General features: G+C 43.9%; 1 long non-coding RNA gene across 1 annotated transcript in view; it reads left to right on the plus strand.

The window, feature by feature from the left end:
• LOC141105303 (uncharacterized) overlaps window positions 1-18,846 on the plus strand; it is a 142,217-nt gene that overhangs the window by 22,498 nt on the left and 100,873 nt on the right. The window contains exon 2 of the long non-coding RNA XR_012235559.1: window positions 17,711-17,755. This is a non-coding gene — a long non-coding RNA (uncharacterized lncRNA). The remainder of the gene's footprint in view (window positions 1-17,710; window positions 17,756-18,846) is intronic.

The raw sequence follows: 18,846 nt of genomic DNA on the forward strand, positions 1-18,846 counted from the left end.
TCATTCCAATAAATCTAGCCTCCTATTAGGAGATTTCCAGAGCGGCGAAATAGCCTCACACTCGGAGGCCCTTACTTTTTCTTTTTTAGAGAAAGGCCTACACCACAAACAACGCCAAAAAAGAAAACACATAGACGAGGATGCAGAGGAGGACGTAACAAACCCAAAATCCCACACGAAACTACAGAAACGATAAAGCTGTTTAACCTATCTTCACATATATTATCTTCAGATGAAATTTCCCTACTCAGTAAAGGGCTCACCTTTTCACCCACTATACCACCCAATTCCTTTCTTCTGTTCAAAGACCTCAATAAATTTATCAGGAACCTCACCCTTAAAAGATATTTTAATATTCAATCCACTAAGAACAGACACGTTGAGAGCACCTCCAATATGACTTCACCTGCAGTCACTTCTGGTGAGAATACTTGTGAGACATCCGATAGCTCCATCAGTATCTATGATTCGGACTTAGGATTAGACCCTTTGGCCATTGATATAGATCTAGAATTACTTACTCAACATCCTGATCATTCACCTCCAGTCAAACATACCAGTTTTAAACCAAAATCAGTATTTTATCCCACGAGATCCAAGGGACCCTATGTTGAGACTTTTTATAGAGTAGTATATTCTGAGTTACAGAAATTGTGTGAACACACAGACAACACACATAAATATCGTCCCCACAATCTCACCCCTGGAGAAAAGGCTGCACTCCACTCTCTTTCCAACAACCCTGAGATTATCATCAAATCAGCGGACAAGGGGGGTGGAATTGTGATTATAGACCGAACATCCTACATCATGGAAGCATCCAGACTATTGTCGGATCGCATAACATATAAGAAACTCTCTTCCGACCCTTTGCCCCAGTTCAAAGTTGAAGCAGAAACTTTGATCAATTCTGCATTATTAGATGGTGTTATTACTAAACATGAAGCCTCCTTCCTAAAAAAAGAATTTTATAACACACCTTATTTTTATTATCTACCTAAGATACATAAAAATTCCTCTCACCCCCCTGGTAGACCTATCGTAGCCTCGATGGATAGTATAACCAGTGGTTTCTCCCAATATGTAGATTCATTTCTACAGCCCCTGGCACAGAATCTTCCATCATATATTCGAGACTCTATACATCTCATGGAACTGTTGGCACTTTACAGATGGCAAGACAGCTATTCTTGGCTTTCTTTGGATGTAAATTCTCTGTATACGTCCATCCCTCACCAGACAGGCCTAATGGCGGTACAACATTTTCTTTCCCTAGATCCCTGTATTAATGGCAAACAGGCCGTTTTTATCTCTGAAGCCACTTTATTTTGTTTAAGTCATAATTATTTCCATTTTAATGATGACTTCTACCTACAGACCCATGGTACAGCTATGGGCACTAATTTTGCCCCCTCCTATGCTAACCTGACCATGGGTCTGTGGGAGGACAAACACATATGGAACAATAACCCTTTTGCCCGACATATTATCTTCTTCGGCAGATTTATAGATGACATTATTGTCATATGGGATGGCCCATCATCCTCTATAGAGAGTTTCGTTTCCCACTGTAATGCTAATGATCTCGGTCTATCATTTACATCTGAACATAGCAAGGAGAGCCTTCCTTTTCTGGATCTAGAATTATTTCACGATCATAACTCCATTTTTTCTCGTAATTACACTAAACCAACATCGGGAAACTCTTATCTACATTATAACAGTTGTCATCACCCACAGTGGATAAATAACATACCTAAGGGCCAATATTGTAGATTAAGGCAAAACTGCACTTGGGATTCCGATTATATTACTCAGAGCATCCATCTCAAAAAGAAATTTCTTGAAAAGGGGTTTCCTGAAAAATTGGTTGACCAAGCGCATGCCACTTATCTCTCTGGAAAAAAACCCAAAACTTCAAAACAGATTGATCATGGCACTGTTCGCTTTATCACCAGATATCATAACAAGCACAGAAGAATGGAATCTATACTCCAAAAACATTGGAATATCCTTAAACAGGATCCATTTCTCAACAATGACCTCGGCGACAAACCAAAGGTCACCTACAGAAGGGCCCCAACACTAAAAAACAAACTAGCACCTAGCAGATTCAAAACTATCAAACCAGATAGCACTCTTTGCCTCATTCCGCTCACTGGCATGTATAGATGTAATAAAGCCTTATGTAAGACCTGCGCTTTTGTAAGACATGGCCAACGCAGTTTCCAACACAAGGATAAAACATACCAATTGGAAGGCTTTTATAACTGCTCGACAGATTACGTTGTGTACTGTCTTACATGTCCTTGTAAATTATTGTATGTTGGACGCACCATTTGTCCTCTGCGACAACGATTCGGCAAACATCGCCGTTTTATAGAAAAAGGCTGTGACGAACACAGCGTCCCCAGACATTTTCTTGAACATCACCACCAATCCACTGCCGGTCTACAGGTATGGGTAATTGAGTCCATTCCACGCAAATTATCCGAGGCCGAGCGTTTTTCTAAACTATGTGAGCGTGAAACTTTTTGGATTTTTATTTTGGACACTATAGCACCCAATGGGTTAAATGAGGAATTAGAGGTTAACACCATTATATAGAACGTATCTATTGATCCATTTTACTCCTTTTTAAATTCATTTTATCATATTACAGGAATTACTTAGGGTGTCCTGTCTGTGTGTTTTTTCTACACTCTAGGTTTTATGTATTATTATATTACATATCATTTTCTATATATTTTTTATTTTTATATAATTAATTTATTATGTTTAATTTTATTTTATTTTTTTTTTATTTTTTTTTTTTTTTATATTTATTGCTGTAATACTATACTTATTGTGCATAGCTCATATTCCCCCCCCCCTTTTTTTCCCCCTCTTATACTTTTTTATTGGTATCATTTCATAAACTTATTGAGGCTTCTCCCTCATTATAAAAACCTCAGTCCATATTAATGTATATATTCCTCTCTCTCTCTCTCTCTCTCTCTCTCTCTCTCTCTCTCTCTCTCTCTCTCTCTCTCTCTCTCTCTCTCTCTCTCTCTCTCTCTCTCTCTCTCTCTCTCTCTCTCTCTTTTTATATATATATATATATATATATATATATATATATATATATATATATATATATATATATATATATATATATATATATATAATTTCTTCCATTTTTTTCGATTTTTGTGTATTTTTTACATTTTTTCTGAATTTTGTGTGTTTTTTGTAATATATATATATTTTTTCCTAATATTACAGATAATATATTGGTTTTTATTTTATATAGATGTACATATTTTTATATTTTTATATAACATGAATTACTGTACAGAACTCCCATGTCCATCATTTAAATTTTATTCATGTATTCATTTTTCTTTTTTCTGTATTATTTTTGATCACTATTCATGCATCGTATAATTATCCATTTACTACCAATTTTCTCAACTTTATATTTTCATGTCTTCGGATAAACTCTATTTGCATTATTAATTTATATACTATCACTTTTATATTAATTTGTAATCCATAGAGAATTTAGTCCCATCATTGTCATTCATTCCCCGGATACTGTTCCCTCCCCCTTCGGTTTGATTGGTCCAGATCGGTATTTGCTTCCCACACTTAGCTATTTAAGCTTCTTGGTTTGCTGTCCCCAATACACTTGATAAAGGAGCGCGCATGCCCGTTACGAGCTTCGCGCATGCTCAGAAACGCGTAGTGGACCCCAGCGAACCTTAACCACCCGAGTGACGTTATTGCCCATGTGACCTGTTGGAACGCGGAAGTGACTCCCTCACTACACCGCACACACAGCCGGCGCTTCCGAGCGGAGGTCCGCGGCCATCCGCTCGGCATCCATCCAGCCCTACACTATTGGGATTTTTTGACGAACACCGGGATAAATTCTTTATGGAAGCTGCCTTTCGTCAGCCTTAGTGTAAGTGTTTACATATGCTTTTATCACTTGAATAAATCATTGATACTTAAGAGGCGCTTTCTCTTTGGATCTTTTATGTATACATGGAGAATTGACTTCACTCAACAGGAAGCTGCCCTTGGTATCCTGGTTGCACAGATCCCCCTGGCTCCCACATCCATCCACATTACGGATGATCTACATATCATAGACTCTCTTCTGGACTATTTTTATGGGCCACTGTTTATCAATTATTCATTATTTTTATTCATTTTTTATCCCTTCCATAGTTTTTTTATCCTTTTTATAGATTATTTCATCTATCACTGTATAGATAGAGAGAGAGATATATATTTAGATACTCATTTTTAACATTATTTTACTGTTATATTCACGGACTTGAGCGCTGCTACATCATATATCTACTTACCAGAACATGGTGGTCCCTTATTACAGGGGACCACACTGAGCAGATGGCTGTTGTGACAGACCTAGCCAGGACAGAGGCTTTTGGAGGGGATTGAACGCAAGCCTCTGTAAACTGTATGCATGGGGACCCTGGGGTTGGTTTTGTCTAGTTCTTGGGGGTTCCTATAGCCAGATCCATTGGACTTGTGTTCCAGGACTTTGGAAGCCGTATACTGATGGAAGCACTTTAGCGGAGTGTAGGGACGTTCCGTCACATTGGTGGCAAGCAGTGGGACGCTTCCTGCAGTTTGGGACATCCAAACCTCCACCTGGATCCAAGATCAGGATAGCAGACTTCGGTCACCCCCAGTGGAGATATGGACCTGGCATCAGAGTTCCCAGGGCTGCTGCATACACCAGGACTGCGTCTGAGGATGAATACCTGGAGCACAGGATGCAGATTCCGGTGGAGCTCTGGATTGGAGCCCTCCAGCTTGCTGGTATAAAACAGGGCAAGTGCTTTCTGACCCAATAACAATGAGCCAGTGACCAACAGGCATTGCGGATGGCATTCCTGGGAGAGCGGCCCCAGGAGCAATGGGTGACTGAGTTGGACAGGCTGGTCCAGCAGGAGATAGAGCTGGACAATCATTATCGGGCTTGCAATGGCACGCACAGCAGGGATATTTAGGGGAGACAACAGAATACTCTCCAGAGGGATATGACTTTGAAGGCCCTGGATTGCTGTGGGAGAGCCTTACAGATCGTTTTGTGTCTGGCGATGAAGGGGAACCTGCCCTTGAGGACCTGCGAGAATATAGAGAGGCTATGCTCGGTCTTGCAGGGGTCTCAGAGCTAAAACCTGATCTGGACCATTTGCTAAGGAACAGTATCTGGAAAGGGCATACAGGAAACTGCTAGAACACGTTCAGCAGCATGCCAGAGAATCGGCAGTGGAAAATCTGGAGATTGCCGTCCCCAAACCTGAAGTGCTGACAACAGGGCAGAGCTCTGCTAACCTCTGCACAGCACCAATAGTGGCTTCGGCCTTCTTGAGAGAAGAGGTAGTCGGCCTTTCTTCCACAACACTGACAGGGACATGTGATTTTCTGCCAGCAGCATCTTTGGAGTTACAACACACTTCTCCAGCTGAAGATCTGGTAACTGAACAGAGGGTCCAAGACCTCTGTCCCACACTTTTAGCAATTCCAGAGACTGGGGATTTAATTTAACGTTTCTGTAGAGGAGGAATCACCTAGAAAACCCCCAGCAGAAGTTTTATTTTATATTTTTCTGATGGTGTTATACCTTGTTATTTCAGAAGTCCTGTAGCATCCGCCCCTGAAGAAGTGTATTCACAGAAACGCGTTGGGCACCATGGATGCAGCCACTGAGCTTTTAATATAGGACTTTATCCTGATCTACTTTTTGATGCATCTCACAATTATATATTTGATACTCATTTTTTACACCATGTGTTTTATGATTCCCAGTCTACATGTAATCTTTGTACATTACAATTGTAAACAGCTATTTATTGATATGACTGTCTGTATACGCATGTGATTATGTAGGTCATGTTTTGTGCACAGGCACATGTAACCCTTCACATGTGTTATATACTAGGATGTTTTACACAATAAATTTGAACATTTTTTATCACCCCAACCTGTCTACTGCCTCATTTAAAGTCCCACTTGCCCCCCCTTTTTCTCTTGTATTTGGGATGGAGGCAAAGCCCCATGCCTCATTTAAAGTCCCACCCTTTTCCAGTGAAACCAGCAGAAGTGCTGACAACCGGACAGAGGGTCCAAGACCTCTGCCCCACACCTACAGCAATTCTGGAGGCCCAGGGTGAGGAGGTGGCAGTCTATCGCAAGCTGCAGATCAGGATCCAAGGAGAGAATGCAGTCGTCACCTCACAACTGCAGCTTGATCTGGTGTCGGCGGATGGGCCTGTGGTCTCCACTAACAGAAAACCAGCAGAAGTGCTGGCAACCGGGCAGAGTGCTACCAACCTCTGCCCAGCACCGGCAACAACTGCGGAGTTCCAGGGAGCTGGGGCAGTCGGCCTCTCTCCCCAACAGTTAGCTGGAGCAGATGATGTAGGGAAGATCCTACGCCCAGCTGAACTGCTGGCAACGGGACAGAGCGCTGCTGGCCCCTGCCCTCCACTAACGATGGATTTCCTGTAAAAGTGGATGGGACTTAAGTCTCCACCTGTCTACCCCAGGGATGGTGGGCAGTCGGCCCAGATCCCCAACAGCATGACAAAGTGAACCCAGTCACCCTGTCTTCTCTTCAGCGGCTGAATGGACTCCAGGGAGAAGGGCCAGTCCAGGCCTGTCCCCAGTGGCAGGAATGTTCTCTGAGAGAGGCAGAGGTTGGCTGGGTGAGTAATGCTTTGTTTGGAACAATTTGTTTGGGGTACTGTGTGGGTACAGGCATTAGAGGACTGGAACTATGGACTAACTTCGGAGTCAACCCGTCTGGGGTGTCCTCCTGTGTTAGTCTTCTAAGGGGAGAAATGTGACAGACCTAGCCAGGATAGAGGCTTTTGGAGGGGACTGAATGCAAGCCTCTTGCCCACCGATTATGGCACAAAAGCACAAGACAGGAGCAGGGTCAAAGTACAAGCAACGGCAAGCCGGGTCATGCATTGGTAGGCAGCTATAGCAGGTCAAGGTGTAGGTTAAACAGGAACTAGCTGAAGACCACTCAGCAATCTGTGCCCGCACATGCTCACATGCACATTCTGTCTTGTGCATACACTAATACATTTGCGCACTCATGCTATTGCCCGTTCTGTATTGAGCCTTTGCTCAGAATTATGAGCATGTAATGGCCTTCTGGTTCCAATGCACACTGTGCTTCTCTTACATTGTCATTGAAATCCATGTCCATGCATTTTTTTATGCAGAAAATAGTGCACTGGACTGCATGTGGTGTGGACCAGCCCTTAGGTATACTGCACTGCAGCCAAAGCGCAGTGGATCAGTTTAAAGCTGTCCTAACGATTGCCTTCTATTAAACAGAGAGGGCTGCACACCAATCAAAATTCCTGTTCCTGCTGAACAGGCCAAATTTCAATAAATGTATACCCAGCTTTAGGGATGAGCTTCGTGTTCGAGTCGAACCCATGTTCGACTCGAACATCATCTGTTCGCCCGTTCGCCGAATTGTGAACGATATGGGCCGTTCGCGCCAAATTCTTGTGGCGCGTCACGGCCCATAATTCACTGCAGCATCGCAGTGCATTGCTGGCTGATGATTGGCCAAGCATGCACTATGACCCACATGCTTGACCAATCACAGCGCCGTCTGAACAGAGAGCTGTAATTGGCCAAAGCCAAGGAGGCTTTGGCCAATTATGGCTCAGGGGATTTAGCACACGCCCCACACTATATAAGGCCGCCTGCACGGCGGCCCTATGTAGTGTGTGTTCCGGCGTTCATAGATAGAGAGAGAGAGAGAGAGAGACAGACAGTGTCATTTGATTTGAGTTAGATAGATTAGGCAGAACAGTCAGTCAGTTAGCTGCACTTACAGTGTATTGTGTATATATATATGCATCCCAGGTGTTGCATATATATATATACACTGTATTCAGTTTAGCTAGATCCGTTCCTGTTATCTTCTTACTGACAGGCAGGCTTGTCTTGTTACAGTATTTACAGCTACCTGAAGAAAATTGCTGGTGTTCTTTTGATCCTATTAGTACTACAGTCAGGCAGCTAGACTATTTACAGTTAGTGCAGTGTGTCCTGCTCACAGTGTTCAGCTAAAACTACAAGTTAGTGCGGTGCGTCCACCTCACAGTGTTCAGCTAAACCTAGAAGTTAGTGCGGTGCGTCCTGCTCACAGTGTTCAGCTAAAACTACAAGTTTGTGCTGTGCGTCCTCCTCACAGTGTTCAGCTAAACCTACAAGTTAGCGTAGTGAGACCTCTGCACAGTGTTCATCTAAAGCTACAAGTTAGTGCAGTGCGTCCTGCTCACAGTGTTCAGCTAGATCCGTTCCTGTTATCTTCTTACTGACAGGCAGGCTTGTCTTGTTACAGTATTTACAGCTACCTGAAGAAAATTGCTGGTGTTCTTTTGATCCTATTAGTACCACAGTCAGGCAGCTAGACTATTTACAGTTAGTGCAGTGCGTCCTGCTCACAGTGTTCAGCTAAAACTACAAGTTAGTGTGGTGCGTCCACCTCACAGTGTTCAGCTAAACCTACAAGTTAGTGCGGTGCGTCATGCTCACAGTGTTCAGCTAGATCCGTTCCTGTTATCTTCTTACTGACAGGCAGGCTTGTCTTGTTACAGTATTTACAGCTACCTGTAGAAAATTGCTGGTGTTCTTTTGATCCTATTAGTACCACAGTCAGGCAGCTAGACTATTTACAGTTAGTGCAGTGCGTCCTGCTCACAGTGTTCAGCTAAAACTACAAGTTAGTGGGGTGCGTCCTGCTCACAGTGTTCAGCTAAAACTACAAGTTAGTGGGGTGCATCCACCTCACAGTGTTCAGTTAAACCTACAAGTTAGTGCGGTGCGTCCTGCTCACAGTGTACAGCTAAAACTACAAGTTAGTGCTGTGCGTCCTGCTCACAGTGTTCAGCTAAAACTACAAGTTAGTGTGGTGCGTCCACCTCACAGTGTTCAGCTAAAACTACAAGTTAGTGCGGTGCGTCTACCTCACAGTGTTCAGCTAAACCTACAAGTTAGTGCGGTGCGTCCTGCTCACAGTGTACAGCTAAAACTACAAGTTAGTGCTGTGCGTCCTGCTCACAGTGTTCAGCTAAAACTACAAGTTAGTGTGGTGCGTCCTCCTCACAGTGTCCAGCTAAACCTACAAGTTATTTTTTTGCGAGCTCTGCACAGTGTTCAGCTAAAGCTACCTGTAGAAGGTTGGTGGTGTTTTCCTGATCCTATCACTACCGCAGGCAGCTAAAAAAGCTACAAGTTAGTTTTTTGCGAGCTCTGCACAGTGTTCAGCTAAAGCTACCTGTAGAAGGTTGGTGGTGTTCTCATACTACAGGCAGGCAGTTGATTTTGCTAGCTGCAGTATCAGTACATATATATATATATATATATATATATATATATATATATATATATATATCCCAGCTTAGTGCAGCTACAGGCCATTAGTATGTCTGGAAGGCTGGAAGGCCAAGAAGGAGAGGCAGACAGTCACAAGCCAATAAGAGAGGGCAAGCAGGCTCTGTGTCTAGTGCTGGTAGTGCTGGCACGTGGCCGTGGGACACGCTTGGCCTTTTTTTCTGCAGCTGGCCGTGTTGAGCCGCAACATGCAGAAGACTTGGTCGAGTGGATGACCAAGCCGTCCTCATCCTCCTCATCCTCTCTCACCCATGCCCAGGGTACTTTGTCTGGCAAAGCAGCAGCCTCTTCCCTTGGCTCAATGTCATCAATGACTCCTTCCCTAGCCCCACCATGTCCTCCTGAGGAGTCCCTCGAACTGTTTGACCACAGCGTTGGGTACATGCTCCAGGAGGATGCCCAGGGTTTGGAAGGTTCTGATGATGATACTGAGCTCGATGAAGGCAGTAACGTGAGCACGGACAGAGGGGGTGCCCAAGAAGGACAGCAATCTGGCAGTCATGCTCCCCCTGCTGCAGCATACTGCCAGGTTTGCTCCAGTGATGAGGAGGGAGAGGATGATGAGGTCACTGACTCAACGTGGGTGCCTGATAGAAGAGAGGAGGAGGAGGAGGCTGCACATCACCAACAAGGCAGGATGCCCTCCAGGGGCCAGCCTAAGGGCAGCACCTTGACTGCATCACATCCCAAAGCTCCATATGTGCAGGGCGCTGCAGTCTCTGCGCGTTATTCAAAAAGTTCTTTGGTGTGGGCCTATTTTGAGATGAGTGCATCAGATCGCACCGCTGCTATTTGCAACATATGTCTCAAGCGTATCTCGCGTGGCCAAAACATCTCCCGCTTGGGTACCACAGGCTTGACCAGACATATGTTGACCTGCCATGCAGTTCGTTGGCAAGCATATCTAAAAGACCCACACCAAAGAACAAAGAGGACCTCTCCTTGCTCCTCATCAGCTGAGATCTCCAACCCCACTATACCTTCAGTCCTCTCTGAGACCTGCACTGAGAGGAATGAAGGTGTAGAATTAGGTGTGTCACAGCCAAGTACTTGTGGGCAATCTGCTTTTGGTACACCGACGTCAGATTGTACCAGGCAAATTTCCCTGCCCCGGCTGCTGCACCGCCGAAAGAAGTTTGCTCCCAGCCATCCACATGCCCAGCGGTTGAATGTTAGCTTGGCAAAATTGCTAGCACTTCAACTGCTGCCTTTTCAGTTGGTAGACTCTGCCCCGATTCCGGCTCTCTACCGGCATGTGGAAGGCAATGTCCATGCCTCGCTGGACAGGGCGGTCAGCGGTAAGGTGAATATTACCGCTGACTCATGGTCCAGCAGGCATGGACAGGGACGTTACCTAAGTTTCACGGCGCATTGGGTGACTCTGCTGGCAGCTGGGAAGGATGCAGGACAAGGTGCAGTAGTGTTGGAGGTTGTTCCGCCACCATGCCTCCAAAGTGCTAATGATTGTGACACACCTCTCTCCTCCACCCCCTCCTCTTCTTCTTCCTCCATGGCCTCTTCCTGTGCTTTGTCCTCAGAACCAGCGGTGCTCCGTAGCCGTTCAAGGGGCTACGCAAGTACGCAGGCCAAAAGATGCCATGCGGTGCTTGAGCTGGTGTGCTTGGGGGACAGGAGCCACACTGGGGCAGAGGTTCTGTCAGCTCTGCAGGGGCAGGTTCAGAGGTGGTTGACGCCACGCCAACTTAAGGCAGGAATGGTGGTTTGTGACAATGGCACCAACCTCCTCTCTGCCCTCCGACAGGGACAAATGACCCATGTGCCCTGTTTGGCTCACGTCCTTAACTTGGTGGTGCAGCGGTTCTTGGGCAGGTACCCGGGCTTACAGGATGTCCTGAGGCAGGCCAGGAAAGTCTGTGTGCATTTCCTCCGGTCATATAATGCCAGTGCTCGGCTGACGGACCTCCAAAAGGAGTTTAACCTGCCCAAGAACCGCCTAATCTGTGACATGCCCACCAGGTGGAACTCAACGTTGGCCATGCTGCAGCGGCTGCACACGCAGCAGAGGGCCATCAATGAGTACCTGTGCGAATATGGCACCAGGACAGGGTCAGGGGAGCTTGTTTTTTTTCCCCCACACCAGTGGGCCATGATCAGGGATGCATGCACTGTCCTGTCACCATTTGAGGAGGCCACGAGGATGGTGAGCAGTGACAGTGCATGCATCAGTGACACTGTCCCCCTTGTCCACCTGTTGGAGCACACGCTGCGTGGAATAATGGACAGGGCACTTGAGGCAGAACAGAGGCAGGAAGAGGAGGACTTCCTTAGCTCTCAAGGCCCCCTTTATCCAGACAGTGTTCCTGCGTGCCCGCCAATCACACAGGAAGAGGAGGAGGAGGAGGAGGAGGAAGATTGTGTCAGTATGGAGGTGGAGCCTGGCACTCAGCATCAGCAGCAGTCTTTAAGGGATCAGTCCCAAGAAACACATGGACTTGTACGTGGCTGGGAGGAGGTGGCTGCGGACCACGTCGTCCTTAGTGACCCAGAGGACTCCGGACCAAATGCCTCAGCAAACCTACGCTGCATGGCCTCCCTGATCCTGCAAAGCCTGCGTAAGGATCCTCGTATTCGTGGTATCATGGAGAAGGAACAATACTGGCTGGCAACCCTCCTTGATCCACGTTACAAGGGTAAGGTTGCGGACCTTATCTTGCCATCGCAGAGGGAGCAGAGGATGAAACATCTTCGGGAGGCCTTGCAGAAAGGTCTGTGCAACGCGTTCCCAGAGACTGGGAGGTTACAAACTCCTGTTTCTGGACAACGTGTTGCTGAGGCTTCGGTCAGTCAAAGAAGGAGCGGTGGAGAAGGTGGCCGTCTGACCGATGCGTTCAGGCAATTTTTTGGTCCGCAGCCCCAAGGTATGATCGGTTCCAGCAACCATCGCCAGCGTCTGTTTTACATGGAGCAGGAATACCTAGGGGCAAGATCTGACTTGGACACCTTTCCCACCGAAAATCCTCTGGGTTACTGGGTCTTGAGGATGGATCACTGGCCAGAGCTTGCACAGTATGCAATTGAGCTACTGACCTGTCCTGCATCCAGCGTTCTTTCGGAACGCACATTCGGTGCTGCTGGAGGCTTTGTAACCGATCACAGAGTGCGTCTGTCCACCGACTCGGTCGATCGACTGACCTTCATAAAAATGAATCAGTCTTGGATCACCACCAGCTACCAAGCACCTGATGCTGATGTAACCGAATAATTTTTTTTGAAATCTCAGATCCCTTCAAAGACTGCCTATGCTGATGCTGAGTGACTATCCTTGAGTAATTATCCTTTTCCTCCTCAATCATCACGCTGATAGCTTGTAAGAACATTTTTGGTTCTGGGCGCCACCACCAGTGCCTAAGGCCCAATTTTTCAGCCCCTGTTTAACAGGGGCGTGTAATTACAATTTTTGATGCAATACTTTGCAGCAGGGCTCGTTTCTGCGTTCCAACTAGAGTATCTGTGAGGGGTTGCAGTGTTGTGGCACCAGCACCAGTGCCTATGGCCCAATTTTTCAGCCCCTGTTTAACAGGGGCGTGTTATTACAATTTTTGATGCAATACTTTGCAGCAGGGCTCATTTCTGCGTTCCAGCTAGAGTATCTGTGAGGGGTTGCAGTGTTGTGGCACCAGCACCAGTGCCTAAGGCCTAATTTTTCAGCCCCTGTTCAACAGGGGCATGTAATTACAATTCTTGATCTAATATTTTACAGCAGGGCCCATTTCTGCACCCACCAAGAGCGAGTGAGGACTTACAGTGTTATGGCACCACCACCACCACCACCAAAGGCCCAATTTTTCTGCCCTTGTTCAACAGGGGCATATAATTACAATTCTTGATCTAATATTTCACAGCAGGGCCCTGTGAGGGCTTACAGTGTTGTGGCCACAACAACACCTAAGGCCCAAATTTCTGCTGAGTATATAGGGCAGGCCCCTACTTTCAAACATCTAACTTACAAATGACTTCTACTTGCAAACGGAAGGAGACAACAGGAAGTGAGATGAAATCTACCCCTAGGAAGGGAAATTCTCTCCTGTAAGAGTTAATATGGGAAAAACATTTCTCCTTTCCACTGATGCTTTCCAATCCTTGTTCCACAAAAAACCCCACATTTTCAAAAAACATTCGTCAAAAAGTGAGGTGAAATCTTCTGAAGAGGAGGAAAGACAGCAAAACAAATGTCACAGGGGTGATAACCCTTCCCTATGTTTTCCAAAAAGCTTAAAAAAGATTTTTTTGGCTGGAGCTAAACACGTTAAAAATGTACCCGTTAAAAATGTACCCGTTAAAAATTACAAACAGATTCTACTTAACAACAAACCTACAGTCCCTGTCTTGTTTGCACCGCCTGTATACTGCTGTTCAGAGTATATAGGGCCTGGTGGCCCAACACCTTTCCTTATTTTAATTTGGGTGCGGGGTTCCCCTTAATATCCATACAAGACCCAAAGGGCCTGGTAATGGTCTGGGGGGTACCCATGCCGTTTGTCTCGCTGATTTTCATCCATATTGCCAGGACCCGACATTACATTAAACCCGCAAGCAGTTTTAAATGAGATTTTTTCCTTTAAAAATGACATTTTGTGCAGGGACTGTTCTAAACACGGGAAACACGCGCCACTTTACAGGCATACTATAGACACACCCCAGGTACGATATTTAAAGGAATATTTCACTTTTTTTTTTTTTTTTTACTTTAAGCATCATTAAAATCACTGCTCCCGAAAAAACGGCAGTTTTTAAAAGTTTTTTTTGCATCGATACAAGTCCCCTAGGGTAGGACCCGGGTCCCCAAACCCTTTTTTAGGACAATACCATGCAAATTTGCCTTTAAAATTAGCACTTTTGATTTTGAACGTTCGAGTCCCATAGACGTCAATGGGGTTCTAACGTTCGTGCGAATTTTCGGTCCATTCGCAGGTTCTGGTGTGAACCGAACCGGGGGATGTTCGGCTCATTTCTACCCAGCTTTAGACCCCTTAGAGGACTATACAATATATTCAGTTTGGACCTTTATTAATATGTTGTCAAATAAACTCATAACATATAGGGGCCTGTGTCAGCGAGCTTTTGGGCATGTTTCCTTGGCATCAGTTTAACATCAGTTTGAAATGCTCCTGAGATCATTTAGAATTCATTGGCAGGTACATTATTATTATACATTATTATTATACAGGATTTATATAGCGCCAACAGTTTACGCAGTGCATTACAATATAAAAGGGAGAGACAATATAATTACAATACAATAAAATACAAGAGTGTTAAGAGGGCCCTTCTCAGAAGAGCTTACAATCTAATTGGGTGCGGCAGGTGGTACAAAAGGTTGTAACTGTGGGGAATGAGCTAATGGAAGTGGTAAAAAATTAGTTGGAGGTGTGATGGGCTTCCCTGAAGAGATGAGTTTTCAGGGATCGCCTAAAGGCAGCCAGAGTAGGGGATAACCAGACAGATTGAGATTGAGAGTTTCAGAGGATGGGGGAGGGCTCTGGAGAAGTCCTGGAGATGAGCATGGGAGGAGGAGACAAGGGAACTTGAGAGTAAGAGGTCTTGAGAGGAGCGGAGAGGGCTTTTTGGGTGATATTTGGAGACAAGATTGGTGATGTAGCTCGGGCTGAGTTGTGGATGGCTTTGTATGTTTTAGTTAGCATTTTGAATTTTATCTCTTGCGTGATCGGGAGCCAGTGGAGGGATTGTTGGAGAGGGGTGGCAGACACTGAGCGGTTGGTAAGGTAGATGAGTCTGGCAGCAGTATTCATGATAGACATTTGATCTGCAGTTTAACTCCTTCTTATTGGGTGGAGCAGGTTATTATTATTATTATTATTATTATTATTATTATTATTATTATTATTATTTAAGCAGGTTTTGCATTCCCACAGTATTAAATGCAGTCAACAAAATAAATTATTTTGTTGACTACAGGCATACCCCACTTTTAAGTACACAATGGGGTTTATTTACTAAAGCTGGAAAGTGCAAAATCAGACTCACTTCTGCATAGAAACCAATGAGCTTCTAACCCCAGCTTGTTCAATTAAGCTTTGGTAATAAAACCTGGAAGCTCATTGGTTTCTATGCAGAAATGAGCCTGATTTTGCACTTTCCAGCTTTAGTAAATAAACCCCATTGTGTACTTAAAAGTGGGGTATGCCTGTACTCATTTGTGGTTTGGATTTGCTTGTGTGGGTGAGTAGGTTTCATTAATCGTCACATGTAGCCTCAATTATTATATATATTTAAAATTTGTATTCCTTATTGTAAAAAATACAAATCTGTCTGATGCAAACAAAACCCCATTGACATTGATTGACATTAAAACCTTTAAGCTTATTTTTACCTTTACAGCCAAACTGGGATAACACCTAACTTATATGTTCTCATGCACATAGTATAACATAACAAAATATTTAAAAATTGCTGCTTTAGCTATGCTTTAACAATCCCAGCACTTACAAATCCAACATAGTTTTCTTTATTTATAAAGCTGCTGGGCAGCTGTATTTGCATCAACAACCCTGTCTGTATTGCGCTGGCAGATGTAAACTAGATTTGAGCACTGTTTGTCCTAATGGTAAAAGATATATGTAGCTGGTGCTTCCATGCCTGATATTCCACTGCAAGCCACGGGGAGAGTGTACACTGGACATGTGCAATTCTTTTAGTTCCAAATTAGTTTCTTAATGAATTTCGACTAATTAATTAACAAATTTTTGCATATATTCGTAAATTCGAATACTTGTAAATTGTAAATTCGAAAATCAGAAAACCCGAAAATGAGAAAATCTGTAATAATAACGAACTATTAAATTATAGGTATTGGAATTTCCTTTCAAATTTGGCTGTTAGTGAACGTAACAAATACAAATTTATCCAAAATAAGGAATGCCGCATCTAAACGAATGGAACGTAACTGTAAATTGTAAATTCGAAAATCAGAAAACCCGAAAATGAGAAAATCTGTAATAATAACGAACTATTAAATTATAGGTATTGGAATTTTCCTTTCAAATTTGGCTGTTAGTGAACGTAACAAATACGAATTTATCCAAAATAAGGAATGCCGCATCTAAACGAATGGAACGTAACAAATTAATAATAATAAAAAATAATAATAATAAAAACGTTTTATTATTATTTATTATTGATTCGTTCCATTCCATTTGTTTAGATGCGGCATTCATTATTTCAGATAATTCGTAACTTCGGATAAATTTGTATTCGTTACGTTCACTAACAGTCAATTGCGATCATAACGAATGACCCGAAAAACAAAAAAAAAAGATGAATGTAATGAAAATGAACAAATTTTTCAGCGGTGCACATGTCTAGTGTACACAGCCCCTGCTGCATGGGATACAGAGCAACTGTTAATGTCTTTCCCCCGCTCAGTCCCCCCTCGCCTTTGTCTGCAGTGCAGGAGACGAGGCAATGACACATCCGCAATGATTAGGTTCCCTGCCCATTCTGATTTCTCCCCCTCTTTTCCCATTGGAGGCAGAGGAGAGAAGGATCTTGGGAAATGTAGTCCCAGAACACAGGTGGCCCATGGAGAATACCAGGGCATGGACTACAGCAGCCAGGCTGCCCCACCAGCAGAAGGGGAGAGAGCTGGGAATCTAGGGAGGAAGGGCAGAGTTAGCCAGGGAGAGAGGACACAAGGTGTACGGGATCACAGGAAGAGAGAAGGAGAGGACCACACAACCTTGCCTGTGGTGTGAAGAGATCACAACCAGGACAGAGTGGTGACCCTCTCTACCAGCCAGTTCCATCTCTGGATGCAGATCCACCGTCGCAGATACCCCACTGGCTGTGTGGATACCCGTACAGACATTGCTGGGTCCGTGGGTCATCAGGTTGCCGGTTGGGGACCCTACATCAAATGGCAGATCCTTTCAGAGCCTGTTCCAGGACATCCTAATCCCTTGAGCTTTGGTGTCTTCAGGATCGGTGAGCTGACGGAATCTCACCCTGTGTACACAATATAGAGACACTGCATGCAGACACCTTTATCCCATCTCTTTACATGAGAGCTTCTGAAGGAAACATTTTCCTTATATTATTCTTGATTGCTGGTCGCTATTGCACAGCAATTCCCCTGGGCCCTTTTTGAGCTAGCTCCACTTTCTTCTCCCTCCACTTAAAGGACTCAGTGTATAACATTAGTGCACATTAAGGGGAACTCTTACTCAAAAGCTGAATATTGCATTCCTTACGAATTGCTGTTTTAAAAACTGTTTCGTTTACTTTCTAGGCCCAAGGCATCAAGATTTTGAAGGGACCAGTTTGACACAGAAAGGTAATTCTTTCTCTCTTTTATTCCTGAGGTCATAGGTTCTTTTAGGGCCTACAGGTTATTACCGGTTGATTTACTGTGATCTTTCTTTGCATTGAATATCTTTTGTATACTTGCTTAGACCAACATTTGAGATTGAATATATTTGCATTAACATTTCTTTCTTTTTGTTGCCATAAAAATCCCTAGATATATAATAATTTGCTTTGCTGGTGTCTTTTGCACTTGCGTTCACAGTAATTTTATTCAACCAGGTGTGCTAGAGGGGCTGAGGTTGTCCTTGGGGTTGAGGCATAAAACAGAAAATCCAAAATTACCAAGTAACTTTTTCGGGGGGGGGGCGCTACTTATAGAAGCTTGCATTCCTATTGTATGGGAAAGCTCAGCCTGCCCTAAGCCTTTCTACTAGAACAGATTCACCCTGAACTTGCTCTGAAACTATTGCAGTCTGCCATGGCACATTCTCCATTAAAAAAAATATCAAAGAAAAGAAATGTAGGTATGCTGTGTTATTGGGAACACATAACAAATATATAGTGGGGTTTTCTAAAATCTGACTACAAAAATAGAAATACACTTTAAGCATTTTTATTAGGAGAGGCAGATCTAATGTGGTAGCATTTCCAAAGCTTTTATTCTTACTTTATGAATTCACTTCCTAGAAATCTCTCCTAATGCTACTTTAACTTAATTAGCTCAATCCCAGACATTTATTACAAAATGTAATCATCAAAGCCTCTTGAGGATACCAGATAAATGTGATTTTTATATGACACAGTGGAGTGGTAAAGCCCAAAGTCAAAGTTCCCCTTTCAATTTACAAAAGCTTTTTTACTCCTTTTCAACATTATATCATAATTCACGTGGATAAAAAGAATCTGTTTGCTTAAATTATCAAAGATGAGCACTTAGATAAGGAGCCTGTTTATCTCAAAAACATTGAATGTTGAATTGAGCCTCTTCCAATAAAAGCAAACATTAACAATGTGTTCATTAGGACAATGGAAATTAAAGAGTTGTGGTGGATAGGTTTCATTTTTCTTATTGATTTACTGATTTTAACTTTTATATTTGTAGCTGATTGGGGGAGGGGG

Source organism: Aquarana catesbeiana, linkage group LG08 (assembly GCF_042186555.1).
Source record: "Aquarana catesbeiana isolate 2022-GZ linkage group LG08, ASM4218655v1, whole genome shotgun sequence".
Classification (NCBI taxonomy): domain Eukaryota; kingdom Metazoa; phylum Chordata; class Amphibia; order Anura; family Ranidae; genus Aquarana; species Aquarana catesbeiana.